The sequence below is a fragment of the Pyrus communis genome, chromosome 16 (genome assembly GCF_041283825.1).
Source record: "Pyrus communis isolate YQ-2024b chromosome 16, ASM4128382v1, whole genome shotgun sequence".
Classification (NCBI taxonomy): Eukaryota; Viridiplantae; Streptophyta; class Magnoliopsida; order Rosales; family Rosaceae; genus Pyrus; species Pyrus communis.
Window position 1 is genome coordinate 26,775,592 of NC_142580.1, and position 16,286 is coordinate 26,791,877.

The 16,286-nt window shown below is 38.0% G+C and overlaps 1 non-coding gene across 1 annotated transcript; it reads left to right on the forward strand.

The window, feature by feature from the left end:
- The first annotated feature begins 1,119 nt into the window (after nucleotides 1–1,119).
- On the forward strand, nucleotides 1,120–1,230 carry LOC148690210 (small nucleolar RNA R71). The gene has a single exon (XR_015958054.1). It is a non-coding gene; the product is annotated as a small nucleolar RNA R71 (small nucleolar RNA).
- The last annotated feature ends 15,056 nt before the right edge of the window (nucleotides 1,231–16,286 follow it).

Genomic DNA, 16,286 nt, shown 5'->3' on the forward strand with positions numbered 1-16,286 from the left:
TACTTTCTTGTCCCCTATGGTGATGTTGATAGAGAAACTTCCTGGATCCTTGAGCTTTGGTGGAAGTTTTCTTTGCAAAACTGCACTCACATTCTCAGACACCACAACCTTCTCATGACATCAAGCAAAGGTAAGTTAACATTCACTTTGCTTAGTATATCAAAAATCTCCTTAAATGACTTATCCTGCTTGCTCTTGGCAAGTCTTCCAGGGAATGGTATTGGTGGAGTGTATGGTTTCTCGGCCTTGTGAAGATTTGGTGCTTCAAATGAGGAAGTAGCATGGTTTGGTTCCTCATTTGGTTTCTCATTGTCTCCTTGAGTAACACCTGCATTCACATGATCATATTCATTAGTAACTTCATTGCCAACTCTATTATCAATAACCTTACCACTTCTAAGTGTAGTGATTGCTTTGGCTTGCTCTTGGTTCCTTTGGAGTATCACGGGTTGGCTTGGAAACTTCCCAACCTCTCTTTGGTTCAAGGCATCTGCAATCTGCCCCAATTGTGTCTCCATTTTGGTTAGGGTTGCTGAATGTTGTTGGAGAGTGCTATTTGTGGAATGTTGGAATTGCAAAGTGTTTTGGGCTAACAACTTAACCGTATCCTCAAGGGTAGTGGCAGGTTTTGGTTGGAAAGTTTGGAATTGATTGTTGTTCTTCCATGAAAGGTTGGGATGATCTCTCCAACTTGGGTTATATGTATTGGAATACATATCATTCCTTGGTCTTTGATTGTAAGAATTCATGAGGTTGACTTGCTCTTGAACATACTCGGGATAAGCCTCCCTAGATGGACATTGATGAGTAGGGTGGTTTGGTAAGTTGCAAATGGCACACACTTCATTTGCTTTTGGCACCATGTTGAGCACGGATTCAAGCTTCCTTTCTAGGTTAGCTACCTGCAACAAAAGCTCATGATTAGAACTTGTTTCATAGACTCCAACTTTCTTACCCCTTAAATCTTTGTGTTGAGCATTAGACCCCAACATCTCATAAATGTTATATGACTCTTGAGCATTCTTTTTCTTCAATGCTCCACCTGCTGCATTATCAACAGTTGATTGACAAGTTTGGGTTAGTCCATCATAGAAAATTTGCATTTGTAAGTGAAAAGGTAACCCATGGTGTGGACATTGTATCAAGAGGCCTTTAAAACGCTCCCAACACTCATTGAAAGGTTCTCCATCATCTTGTTTGAAGTTGAAGATTTGTCCCCTTAATGTGGCTGTCTTTTGAGTGGAAAAGAATTTCTCCAAGAACTTCTTAGCCACGGCATCCCATGTAGTGAGGGAACCTGGTGTTAGAGTCATCAACCAACTCTTGGCCTTATCTTTCAAGGTGTAAGGAAACACTCTCATCCTCAAATTTGCTTCACTTACTCCCTGCAAAGGTAAACCACTCACAACATTGTAAAACTCTTTAATATGAGCTAAAGGGTCTTCATTAGGTAAGCCATAAAATGAAGGAAACATATGGAAATGTGAAGATTTGAGATCATAGTTTCAAGCTTCTGTGGGCAGCAAGATGCATGAAGGTGAATTTGGTATGATTGGTTGAGCAAAGTCCTCCAAAGCTCGAAGCTCATCTTCGTTGCCCGCCATCTCCTCTTCTCCTTCCCAATTAAATTGCTCAGATTCTTTACTTGTTGAACTAGGTGAATTCCCTTCCTCTTCCACAGGGACTAATTGGACCTATGTAAATACTTGTTTTGCAAGAACTCTATAAAATGAATCAAACTAATCAAAATAAGCATATTTGTTGTTGTTACTTGAAAGCATAAAGAAATGAAGTAAACACAAGTAAATGAATCAATAACTAACAAAATGAAATAGTACCAATGGAGATGAAGCTAGGGATTCGGTTTCACCATTGCTTAACCAAGTCCATGTTTGTTAAGTTAGTTTATACTCATTCATCTACCTATTTCTTGAGTTTGTTTCACTTGGACATGATCAACCATATGATGTGTGGATTTGATCAAATGTCTCTAATCATGAACCTAGTTGTGATGTGCAACTTTGGTTCATAATCAAGAGTATGTAATGCACAAGAAACTTTCATAAATCCAAAGGGAAAAACTCGGCAGGATGTTTGCTAAACATTCCCTTCATTCATTCACATATCTACCAAGATTATGCATGATGTGTGTTTTAATCTTGGCTACACAACTTAGTGATTAATTCAAATGATGATCAAACATTAAAATCAACACACTAAGTTACCATTAAATCAGAGAATGAAACAAGAAATAGATGGACAAACTGAGCATTCTAACTTAATTACATGGCAAACTTTGCAAGGTTACATCGAATCCCTAGAGGAGGATTAGTTACAATTCATGTTTACAAAAGATTTAACATAAAAATATAAAACATGAATGAACATAGAATTAATAAGAAGAAACCCTTGAAGCAAAACTGATGTTGAATTCCTTGAAGAGTGCCTTCGGTGTTGGTTTTCCAAATGTGGTGCGGATGAAGGTAGATTGGTTATGGTTGAATGGTGTCTGCCCTTGGAACAGAAATGGAGAGAAGATGGAGTTTCTGTGAAAGGGAGAGAATATGGACAGTTTCTGTGAAAGGGAGAGGATGTCGACTGCAAAGGAATGGAGGTGGACAAAGCCAAAATTGACGTCATCACCAATATGGTAGCCCCCACCACTGTGAAGGGAGTAAGAAGTTTTTTGGGACATGCGGGTTTTTATCGTCGTTTCATTAAGAACTTTTCAATGATCACTCGTCCATTATGCAATCTGTTAGCTAAAGATGTTGTATTTCATTTTGATAAGGCTTGTATGGATGCATTCAATACTTTGAAATATGAAATAACCTCGGCCCCTATTATTATGGCACCAGATTGGTCGTTACCTTTTGAATTAATGTGTGATGCCTCTGACTATGGTATTGGTGCAGTTTTAGGGCAGAGGGTGAACAAGCTTCCGCATGTGATCTACTATGCAAGCAGGACTCTGCATGATGCTCAACTTAACTATTCCACAACTGAAAAGGAGTTGCTTGCTGTTGTTTTTGCCTTAGAAAAGTTTAGGTCATATCTTGTGGGATCTAAAGTTATTGTGTTTTCTGATCATGCAGCCCTTAGGTACTTGATGACAAAGAAGGATGCTAAACCACGCTTGATTAGATGGATACTCTTACTACAAGAGTTTGACTTGGAAATTCGAGATAAGAAGGGCAGTGATAATGTTGTGGCTGACCATTTGTCCAGGCTTAATGAAAACCATGGAGTTGGACAACCTTTGCCCCTAAATGAATCATTTCCAGATGAACAACTCTTTGTTGTTCAAGAACAAGAACCATGGTATGCGGATTTTGTTAATTATCTTGCTTGTGGTATAATGAGAAATGACCTTTCTTTTCAGGAAAGAAAGAAGTTCCTTGCCATGGTAAAGCACTACGTTTGGGACGAACCATATTTGTTTAAATATTGCCCTGATCAAATCATTAGGAGATGTGTCCCAGAGAGTGAGCAACAAAGCATCCTAACATTTAGCCACACATTGGCATGTGGAGGCCATTTTGGTGCCAAAAAGACATCTCTAAAGGTTTTACAATCTGGTTTCTTTTGGCCTACTTTATTCAAAGATGCTTTTGATTTTTTCTCTAAGTGTGATAGGTGCCAGAAAATGGGGAACATTAGCCGAAGAAATGAGATGCCATTGAAAAACATTTTGGTGGTGGAACTCTTTGATGTTTGGGGAATCGATTTCATGGGACCATTTCCATCCTCTTTTGGCTACTTATACATATTAGTGGCAGTGGATTACGTATCCAAATGGGTTCAAGCCATTGCTACAAGAACTAATGATCATAAGGTTGTGTTGAATTTTCTTAAAGATGTGATTTTTTGTAGGTTTGGAACCCCAAGAGCTATTATTAGTGATGGTGGCAGCCATTTCTGCAACAAACCTTTTGAATCCTTGATGAAGAAGTACAACATCAACCACAAAGTGGCAACCCCGTACCATCCTCAAACCTCAGGACAAGTGGAGATTAGCAATAGGGAGATCAAGAACATTTTGATGAAGACTGTGAGCCCTACAAGGAAGGATTGGTCATTGAGGTTAAATGATGCACTATGGGCATATAGAACAGCATACAAGACCCCCATTGGCATGAGTCCTTATCGCCTTGTGTTTGGGAAAGCTTGTCATTTGCCAATGGAGCTTGAACACCGTGCATATTGGGCCATCAAGAATTTCAACTTTGATTACAAGGATGCTGGAGTAGCAAGGAAGCTCCAACTTAATGAGTTAGAAGAGCTTAGAAATGAGGCATATGAGAATGCCATAATCTACAAGGAACGGACTAAGCTCTATCATGACAAGGCCATCCTAAGGAAGGAGTTTCACCAAGGTATGAAGGTACTTTTGTATGACTCACGTTTGAGACTTTTTCCAGGAAAACTGAAGTCTAGGTGGGTGGGACCATTCAAAGTGCTGCAAACATTTCCCCATGGAGCTGTGGAGATAGAGCACATGAAGAATGGCACTTCTTTTAAAGTCAACGGGCAGCGATTGAAACCATACTTGGATAAAGTGGAGGAAGAGCAAGTGTATCAAGTCGTAGATGTTCTTGAATTTACAACACCATGAACAAGCTACCATGTCTTGCCTAGACATTAAATAAAGCGCTTGCTAGGAGGCAACCTAGTGTGGTTTGTGTTCTTTCATTATTTTGTGTTTATGTTATTTCCATTCCATATTCTTTGCCTTTTTGCTTTGCATACGATTTTAAGCATCGAGGGCAATGCTTAGGTTAGGTTTGGGGGTGTGGGATGGAAGGTTTGTGTTTTGTGTTTGTTTTATGTGTTAGTTTTGGTTAAAGGTGTTTTGCATACTAATACGAATGTATATGAGGACTATGTTTGAAAACAAACGATTGGGTTGCTATGGAAAAGAGTTGCATCTTGTTGTCATTTATAAAGCTATAACTCTTGAAATTATGATGATAGAGGTACCATACTCAAATTCTGGAAGAAGAATAGTGGAGACTACCCTAGTGAGTTATTTTGAGCCTAATTGCTTCTTTGAGAGAGTTTAAAGTGTTTATACTCCTATATTTTTCTTTCAATTTCACTTTAAATGATCTCATTACTTCTATTTTGATTGGATACTAAGAATTACTCTCTTTGCAGATACCATGTGTTTAGTATCATTCATGAATGAACTCAATGAGACGATGTTAGGCTATGCATGTTTTAACTACTAAAAGGCTTAAATCCTATCCCTTTGTGTGCTCTATTCACCCTTGTTGCAGCCAAACACTTTAGCCAAATTCTTTCATCACCCACACCATATTCTACCCATTCTAGCCCATTACAAGCCATACCTTATAGTTTGGGGAATACCAATGTGATGAAGGCTAAAGGTAAATTGAGCTTAGAACAAGATTGTGGCGTGTACCAAGGGCGTCTATGTTGAAGATGATTCTAAAAAAAAAAAAAAAAAAAAAAAAGAGAATCAAAGTGAATTCAAGTTCCAAATCTCCTCATTTCAATGCATAGGGCCTGGACGCCACAAACAAAGAAAAAGAAGACAAATGCAAGTGAAGAGCATGATCCTCAAGGACACTTTGGTATGCCCCAAGCTCTAGTATTTCATATCACTTCTTTCGTAACCTCTAACCTAAGCCTTACATTACAATCTTGAGAAAGACCTAGCTGATCATTGAGGATGTATTTATGGGTGATGGTAAGTGTGTGTGTTATCGATATTCTTAGCATTTGATTCATTTCATGAGATCTACTCAGAAATTGTGCGTTCATTTCAGATTTCATATGTGAGAATTTTGATTCCCTTTACATAATTTCACTCATATATGGTTGTGGAGAGACTAAACCTTAGGATCTGAGTGAAAATTTGAGTGAAATCTGTGAGGAGTCGAGTTGAGGCGAATTCTATCTTAAACATTTGGGTATGGTGACTTTGAAGTTGTAAGATATGGAGAAATATCTTTATACGTTACAATTGATACGATTCTTTGAAGTGGCAATCTTTTGAGTTGAATGAATGACAAAATCTTCATTGGTTCTTATTAGTCTGTTTAAAGCATGTTTTAGCCAAATTGCTTGCAGTTTTTGTAGATGTTTGTGGGTTCATCACTGTAAACCCTCAGGAGACACAACTCCTCCAACTAGGGACACCTAGGGGTTCAAAGGCTTGTTGCACATGCTCAGTGCAATCGTTTGGCCAGCGAAAGTGGTTTAGTTAGATGTTTGTGTTTTGTGTGTTTTAGTTTTAAGTTTGCTCGAGGACTAGCAAAAACCAGGTTTGGGGGTATTTGATAAGTCACACTTTGCATGCATTTATATCCTCCTTATTTGGCGTCTTTGTGATTGTTTTGGATTAAACTAGTTGCATTTTACATTATTTGGTGTTAGTGTGCAGCCAAGGGTGAATTTGGATCAATGAGAAGGCAAATAAAGTAAAAACATTCCTTTTGGTAGCTGAGCATTACTCCAAACGTGGAAAGGGTTCTTGGGAATTAATTCGAAGTCTAAATATGAGGAATCTAGGGCTAATGTGGCTGCTGAAATTCAAGAGAAGATGTGATTAGGAAAGTGGTGCATTAGAGTCACATTGGGTGGTTCTAAACAAGGCAAAAACATGCGGATTTCTTATTATTCCACATGGTTTGTGCCGTGTACCTCCTTGCCTAAAAACATTCAGCCATATTTCCACCAACAAACACAATCATGTCATGCAAATCCCATGTGGTTCCAAGTCAGATTATGCATTTCTAATCGAATCCCTAGAGAGAGATTAGTTACACTTCATGTTTACAAAAGGTTTGACATAAAAATATATAACATGAATGAACATAGGATTAAGAAGAAAGAACCCTTGAAGCAAAACTGATGTCGAAATCCTTTAAGAAATGGGAGAGTGTATCTAATGGAATGAAGCCGAGAGGAAGTTCCTCATGGTACCAAAACAAAGAGAATCAAAGAAACACCTAAACATTCCAACAACTCAAACTTGAATTGTATGAACGTTTAGGCCCTCTTATCTTCCTCTTCGTCGTAGCACAAGGTCTAAGGGATGTTGTTGGTGTGTTGAATGGATTGGGGAATTATGGAAATGGATGAGGAGTGGTGTTTGGATTATAAGGGAATGGTAGCTCACGGCAATGAGGGAAGATTGGATGTGTTTGTGATGTGTTGTGTATGAAAATGAGATGTGATTTTTGTGTATGAATGCATGGGTTTTTATAGGGGGAATGGGAGAATATGTGGGTGATTGTTTAAGAGTGAATGTGGTTGTTATGATTGAGAGTGCATGTGGATGAAATAATGATGGAAAAAGAGCTAGGTTGTTGGTGTGTGAATGCATGTGTTGAATTTGTGATGCAATGATGAAAGAGTAAGTGCATGTGTGTGTGAATGGTGGTGCAATGATGAAAGAGTAAGTGCATGTGTGTGTGAATGGTGGTGCAATGATGAAATGATGAAGTAGGAAGGTGGAAATGCATGTGTTGAATTGGTGGTGCAATGATGAAAGAGTAAGTGCATGTGTGTGTGAATGGTGGTGCAATGATGAAAGAGTAAGTGCATGCGGCTAAGGGTTGTTGATTGGGCTAGAGGTTTTGCATGGCTCAAAGGATTGTTTGATTGGGCTAGGCCCTTTGTTTTATGTCCAAAGTGCATACAAGGCTTTCAAATTCGTCCAACACTTTGGCTCCAAGCATATGCTATCCATTCCAAGCCCAATTTTGCTCCAAAATGCTCCAAAATGCATCTTTTTGCTTCCTTAGCCATATGAACCTAAAAACACACGAAAATGGCTTAAACTACTAAAACAACTATGAATTAACAACATAGATGCACGAAAACAAGCTAAGTAAGTCGCCTAAATATGCTCCTATCAAATTCCCCCATACTTAGCTTTTGCTAGTCTTCGAGCAAAACAAAATAATAACAAATAAACAAAACGACACTAAACAAGTAAAACACAACCTAAACCTTCCAACAACCGTCTTAGGGATTTCCAATGCACATGACAAGTTAAAAATCATTATTCTCACAGATTTTAGCCATCTTTACACTTAAGTACATTCTTAATCATAGTCACCACATACTAGTTCACATTTAAGCAATTAAAACACATTTCAAATGTAGTAACATGCTTTAGAGAATTTACTCAATTCCTTACTAGAATGCACTCTATTTTCACACAGATTTTCTGACTACACACCCTACACTAATTATATGTGAGAGATTGATGTAAACATGAAAGACTAGTATCTCACATATGTTATAACAAAGAAAGCATTTTCTGGATTTACAATAATGACATGAATATGATCTCATGAATGGAATGCTACTACTTAGAATGAGAACCAGTGATTCCATAAGCTCATATCAAATCCAAACTCCACATTATTGAACACATAACGATCAAGATAGAAGTCAAAGGGGTGTAACGGGGCTAGGGTATTGGTTAACAATGAAAGGTGAAGGATAAACAAACATTCTTAAAGCAATAGTGAGCAAAGTATTGAATTAGGCACTTAGAATTCCCTTTAGAGCGCGGAAAACAACTTTTAGACTAATAGGGGAAATTCAAACAACTCTTATTTTTCTTTTCTTTTTCCTTTTTTTTTCAATTTTTTTTTTTTTTTTTTATTATTTTTTTAGCCGTGCCTATGGCACAACAACTCTCATCAACAATCCTTCCCCCACACTTATTTTCTGCAACATATTAATCAAAAAGGAATTCATTTTCCGTCATGCTTACTATGCTTTAAGAACAAAGGCATGGATGGTCCTATTCTAGGCTAGGTAAGGATAACATGGGTTAACAAAGAACATAGGCTAAACAAGGCTCAAAGGGGTTAAAACTTACAACAAATACGAAATATGGGAAGTAAGGCTATTTGGCTATGGTGGCAACTACACAACTTTATCTTGATATATGTTATGCAATTCAATGCTTTGAATGAAATGGATATAAGTTCTAGCATTTAGTTCTAGCATGATACAATTGCATTCTAAGTAGCAACCAAGCAAGGAATAATGAGATCATGCAACAACTTTAGAAAACAAAGAATCACAGAAAATAACTCTCCAAAGAATGTTTAGGCTCAAGTCTCACAAGGTTGTAGCGTTTGTTTGAGTTCCTTCCTTCAAGCATGTTACAAAAACGAATTTTTCTTTTATGATTGCATGTGAAGTCATACATTATAACCATAACCAAGCATATACCAAGAGTAAATCAAACTTTCATCCATGTTTATAACTCTTTTTAACCGTCATGCAATTACAAACCAAATCCTTATCATTGTGTTGGAAGGTACCCTAAGATACAAACACACAAAAACGACTCAAAACACTCTTTTTAGGCTTTTCAAAACATTTTTTTCAAATTTTTATGTGATTTTCGGAGTTATAAAACAAAACACACTAAAACACTCTAAAACAATTTAAAAACACCTTAAAACAGCAAGGAACAACATTTGAAGTTATGGGTGATAAAATCCCACGAATTTGCATTAACAACATTAGTTACCCCCCCCCACACTTAAATCAAACATTGTCCTCAATGTTTTAAGCATAGATTCATGGTGCGGGATTTATACGCACACAAATTAAACCCTCTTTTTGACAATTGTAGTATAAGTATAAGTAGGGATCGTTCTGGACCGGGGATTAGGAGGGATTGTTAATCTCTTGGAAACTGACTCAAAAACGTAAAAACAATATAAAACACTAAACTAGACTCAAAGAATACAAAACTAAATGCTTAAAACACTAAAACAAACCAAAAGATTCAAACAAGTTCAAAAGACTCAAAACTCTTAAAAACACAAACTAAATTGATTTCTAACTAATTTGACATTAAAGTAAAGGGGGATTTAGGTTTTGACAAAATTAAACTAAATGAACAAATTGCAATTAAAACAGAATGTAAATATGAATGTGATGGATTTGAATGGATGATGGAATAGCCAAGGGGTTCTTCTCCACACATGTTACACTTGCATACAATATTGATTCTCAGTTGGTCTTTCGATAAATTATGAAACTCAATACCCCGGGTTAATTAGGTCCGCTTAAATTAACCGTCAAGTTCTCCTTAAGTTAATGAATTGGATGGGTTAGCGCAACGCAATTCACCACATTCTCCAAAAGTCCTTTACGTGAAAAGCACAATAAAGATACAATCAAAGATCATTAAGTATCATGAAAACTATAAGTGTTGACGAGGCATTCGTTACTATGAAAAGCATGAAACTAGTGCCAAGAATTCATTTAACGCGATTGTTTATAAGCAACCTCCACTACTTGTGAATATAAGTTCATAACGATTAGGTGAAATTCACTTATATTCTAGCGTCATATTTATGCATGAAAATTAAGCGCGCATTCTTAATAAACATTCATAAATAAGTTATCAATCAAACGGTTAAACAAATTGAATCCACAACTTATGAAATTCCAACGAAAGTTAATCAATTCATATTGCAAATATAAACATAGTTTCGAATCACCCCCTAGCTAAAGGGGGTTTAGTTCCTCATAACTTTGAAATCAAAGAAACACCTAAACATTCCAACAACTCAAACTTGAATTGTATGAACGTTTAGGCACTCTTCTCTTCCATTCCTCATACGTACAAAACAAAGAGAATTAAATTTAAACTTTGAAATCAAAGAAACACCTAAACATTCCAACAACTCACACTTGAATTGTATGAACGTTTAGGCCCTCTTATCTTCCTCGTTGTTGTAGCACAAGGCCTAAGGTGAGGTTTGGGGGATTATGGAAATGGATGAGGAGTGGTGTTTGGATTATAAGGGAATGGATGGGAAGCTCACGGCTAGGGAAGGGAGAATGTGTTTGTAATGTGTTGTGTATGAAATGAGATGTTTATGAATGAATGAATGCAAGGGTATTTATAGGAGTAGTGGAGGGAACATATGGCTATGTCATTTGTAGGTGAAGTAGGTGGATGTTGTAGGTGAAGTAGGTGGATGTTGTAGGTGATTATGAGTGATAAGTGATAAGTGTATGATATGTTAAGTGATAAGTGAATGATTATGATAAGTGATAAATGAATTTATGATATGATAAGTGGTGAATGATATGTGGTGAATGATAAGTGGTAGTGTTTAAGTATTTAAAATAGGGAACAAAGCCCTTCCTTGCATGGCAAGGAAGGGAGACACAAGGAAACACACGACAATGTCCTAAGGTTGCTAGGAATGTTGTTTTTGTGTTCTAAAATGCGTAGGAGTTTCCAATGATGCTCAAACATGAGGTCTTTTTAGGATTTAACTTTCCTACTTCAAGTCTTCAATTTCGTCCATCCTTTTGGCTCCAAGCATATGATATCCATTCCAATCTCTAATTTGCTCCAAAAGGCTCCAAAAGGCATCCTTTTGCATACTTTGCCCTTAGAACCTGAAAACACACAAAAGAAGCATAAAGAACTAAAATAACTAAAGAAACATAACGTAAATGTACGAGAACAAGCCATTTAAGTCGCATAAATATGCTCCTATCAATTCACACAAAACATAAGTAAACACACAAAAAGCACTTAAACATACTAAACATGGCAAAATGTAATTAACAAAGAGAAGAGTTTAGGGACGCAAATCTGGTTATGGAGTGTAAATTCCCTCTTCTCCTTGGTGATTGCATTGAGGCATTGATCTTGGTGATTCCACAGGCTTTCTCTTGAACTGGTTTCCGCCCATCGTTGATTTTCCTTTGTGCTACATAATCTTGAACTGGGCAGCATGATTCTTTTGGTCTTCCCCGAAGGTCTGAGCTTACCCCTTTTATCTGTTTCTTTGTTCAATCTTTGCAGGAGTGGTCCCTTCTCTGGAAGTGTATCAACCGTTGAAGATGACTACTCGAGAGCAATGCTAGGTAAGCAATCAGGAATAGATTCCAGGCAGTTGGCTCCAGAACAGAAGACTGACTCCAAGTGCTGGCTGATTGCTTCTTTCACTTTGCCATGCGAGTAAGAACAAGGACAAAGAAAAAGACAGGGAAAGAGCATGATATGAGATACTTTTGCTTTTGACCTTGATGATATGAGATACCTTTGCTTTTGAAGAAGCGGTGAATGAATCAGCACACTTCAATCCGCCGTTTCCTCCTGGGTCATCTGTACTCCAGGCATCCGGTATCATCTTTGGGGAAGAAGAAAGAATTGAGTATTTCGAAAGGCTTTGCTGGGAGTGCGCCCTCAGAGGTGAGGGAGAGTTGGGCATTTTCTTCAGGTTTTCCTTGCCATAAAAGATGAAGGTCAACATATATAGAGATAATAACAAGTGGTGGTACCATTCGTTTACCCTTGTCGACAGACGTTTTGATCCCGCAAATCCGGCTTTTTGAAATATTGGCGCCTCTTCGATCTTTGAAGACGCCTCTTCGATTTCTGAGCAGGCGCCCCTTCGATTTCTGAACGACGCCCCTTCGCTTTCTGAATGACACGTGGTAGTGCAGATGCGGCTCCTTTTGACAAAGCTGCACGCGTCTTCTGAAAAGCAGAGAAAGCGTCGCCGAACTTTGCGCTTGTCGGCTAAAGATGTGTAGTTGCGATGATGGCCTCCACGTGTTTTCAGCTTTGTCAGAAATCTTTTGACAAAGTTGAACGCGTTTTCTGAAAAGCTGAGGGAGCGTCGCCTAACTTACGCCGGAAAATCCGGCTCTTTGAATCGGTGGACGCGTCGCTTTGGCTTTTTATAGAGCTATCGATCACTGCCAACATACACACTCTAAAGATTTCCCATTCTTGAAAATCGTCTCCGGCCCTTCGAAATTTAACTCCATCCACCCATTCTCATTGAACATTTTTGAAAAATGACTAACTCATCGAACCTTAGCTTAGATTTGAGTCTCAGCAGCGATCCGGTTGCGCCCCGTCAAGGTAATGTATGGCGCCCTTCTTTTTTATCTTCTAATGGTCCTCTTTCAGGTGAAGACTCCATGATGACCGATGCAACAACAGCTACGATAGTAACTAGGAACCTCCTTACTCCTAAGGACAGTAGGCTGCTTTCAGGACGGTCCGATGAGTTGGCCGTTCAAGAGTCTCTCGCTCTCAGCGTTCAATGTGCAGGCTCTGTGTCCAACATGGGCCAACGCCTGCTTGCCCGCTCCCGTCAGGTGGAATCATTGATGGCAGAGGTGGAAAGTCTTAAGCAAGAGATCCAGCAGCTTAAGTACGAGAATAGAAGTTTGCATATGCTTGCAAATAACTATTCGTCGGGCATGAAGAGGAAGCTTGATGAGCTGCAAGAATCTGAGGGTCGAATTCACAGTGACCGTCAAAGGCTTGCGGCTTATCTCCAGAGGCACCTTTTTCCTGGGTCATCCAGCGTTTGGCCAAGTATTGAGGCCTGGAATGCTCTAGCTCCGATGCCTCCCGCTTCGATGCCTCCTGCTTCGATGCCTCCCGCTTCGACGCCTTCTGCTCCGACGCCTCGTAGTGGGGCTTCACGTAAACATCCTTTGTGAAGGCTCCATCTTTTTGCCATGTTTATTTTTATTCTATATATATATATTTTTATTATTTTTTTTTTTTTTTTTTTTTTTATTATGAACATGCTTTGCTTTATTCAGTGCATTGGGTTGCCTCCCAAGTAGCGCTTTCTTTTACGTCTTGCAGCCGGACGAAGAACCCAACCACTCCAGGATATGTTCACGAATCGGATGAAAACTCCGAGTCATAAACTAGTACCTAAAACAAGAAACAAAACAAGATTAAGAATCTGGAATAAAAAAAATAAAAAGATCAAACGAAAATAAAAAAATCCAAGGGATTAGCAAATTTTCTAATCCCCGGCAACTGCGCCAAAATTTGATGCGAGAATTATACGCACACAAATTAAACCCTCTTTTTGACAATTGTAGTAAGTATGTAAGTAGGGATCGTTCTGGACCGGGGATTAGGAGGGATTGTTAATCACTTGGATTTGACTCAAAAACGCTAAAAACACAATCTAAAACACTATACTAGACTCAAAGAATGCAAAACTAAACTTTAAAACACTAAGACAAACCAAAGACTCAAAATGCTTTAAAGCATAAACTAAATTGATTTCTAACTAAATTGAACAATAAGGTAAAGGGGGATTTAGCTTTTGATTAAACTAAATGACAGATTGTAAATTAAAGCATAAGGAAATGAAGTAAACACAAAATGAATGAATCAACAGCTAATAAAAAGAGATAGCACAAATGGAGATGAAGCTAGAGATTCGATTTCACCATTGCTAAGCCAAGTCCATGCTTGTTAAGTCAGATTATACTCATCCCTCTACTTATTTCTTGGGTTTGTTTCACTTAGATATGATCAGCCATATGATGTGTGGATTTGATCAAATGTCTCTAATCATGAGCCTAATTGTGATGTGCAACTTTGGTTCCTAATCAAGACTATGTAGTGCACAAGAAACTTTCACAAAACCAAAGGGAACACTCGGCAGGATGTTTGCAAAACATTCCCTTCATTCATTCACAAATCTACCAAGATTATGCATGATGTGTGCTTTAATCTTGGCTAAACAACCTATGGTTAATTCAAATGATGATCAAGCATTAAAATCAACACACTAAGTCACAATTAAATCGGAGAATGAAACAAGAAATAGATAGATTAAACTGAGCATTCTAACTTAATTACATGGCAAACTTTGCAAGGTTACATCGAATCCCTAGAGGAGGATTAGTTACAATTCATGTTTACAAAAGATTTAACATAAAAATATAAAACATGAATGAACATAGAATTAATAAGAAGAAACCCTTGAAGCAAAACTGATGTCGAAATCCTTTAAGAAATGGAAGAGTGTATCTAATGGAATGAAGCCGAGAGGAAGTTCCTCATGGTACCAAAACAAAGAGAATCAAAGAAACACCTAAACATTCCAACAACTCAAACTTGAATTGTATGAACGTTTAGGCCATCTTATCTTCCTCTTCGTCGTAGCACAAGGTCTAAGGGATGTTGTTGGTGTGTTGAATGAATTGGGGAATTATGGAAATGGATGAGGAGTGGTGTTTGGATTATAAGGGAATGGTAGCTCACGGCAATGAGGGAAGATTGGATGTGTTTGTGATGTGTTGTGTATGAAAATGAGATGTGATTTTTGTGTATGAATGCATGGATTTTTATAGGGGGAATGGGAGAATATGTGGGTGATTGTTTAAGAGTGAATGTGGTTGTTATGATTGAGAGTGCATGTGGATGAAATAATGATGGAAAAAGAGCTAGGTTGTTGGTGTGTGAATGCATGTGTTGAATTTGTGATGCAATGATGAAAGAGTAAGTGCATGTGTGTGTGAATGGTGGTGCAATGATGAAAGAGTAAGTGCATGTGTGTGTGAATGGTGGTGCAATGATGAAATGATGAAGTAGGAAGGTGGAAATGCATGTGTTGAATTGGTGGTGCAATGATGAAAGAGTAAGTGCATGTGTGTGTGAATGGTGGTGCAATGATGAAAGAGTAAGTGCATGCGGCTAAGGGTTGTTGATTGGGCTAGAGGTTTTGCATGGCTCAAAGGATTGTTTGATTGGGCTAGGCCCTTTGTTTTATGTCCAAAGTGCATACAAGGCTTTCAAATTCGTCCAACACTTTGGCTCCAAGCATATGCTATCCATTCCAAGCCCAATTTTGCTCCAAAATGCTCCAAAATGCATCTTTTTGCTTCCTTAGCCATATGAACCTAAAAACACACGAAAATGGCTTAAACTACTAAAACAACTATGAATTAACAACATAGATGCACGAAAACAAGCTAAGTAAGTCGCCTAAATATGCTCCTATCACCTACTATTTGCAATTATAGGTGCCTTATTTCTCATATTTTTATGTTAATTATCCCTAAGTTTTGGTAAGGAATTGATTATAAAGAGCCTTATTACTTTCTCTTCCTTAATTTCAACCAATCTACGCAATTATGACGTTTTTAGTGATAAATCAACTTTCCGGAGGAATTTTGATACAAGGCCAATTGGAGAACAAAGCTAAGAGGCTGAACATCATTGTATCTTAATTTCATAATTTTCCCTGGAGCCGTTCATTCTAGTTTTATAAATCAATCCGGCAAGAGTTGGATTCCAGTCAGAATTGTGCAACTGTGGGAGAATAAAGATTTGGAGCCTTTCCCAATTTTTTCTAGTGTTGTACGATGTTATGCTTGGAAGGATAAGACATAAAGCTATTCTCATATTTTTATAGAATTTTCCAGAAGATAAATCGACCCAAAACTGGCGTGCAAGACGGATGATGTGTTTCCAAAACCAA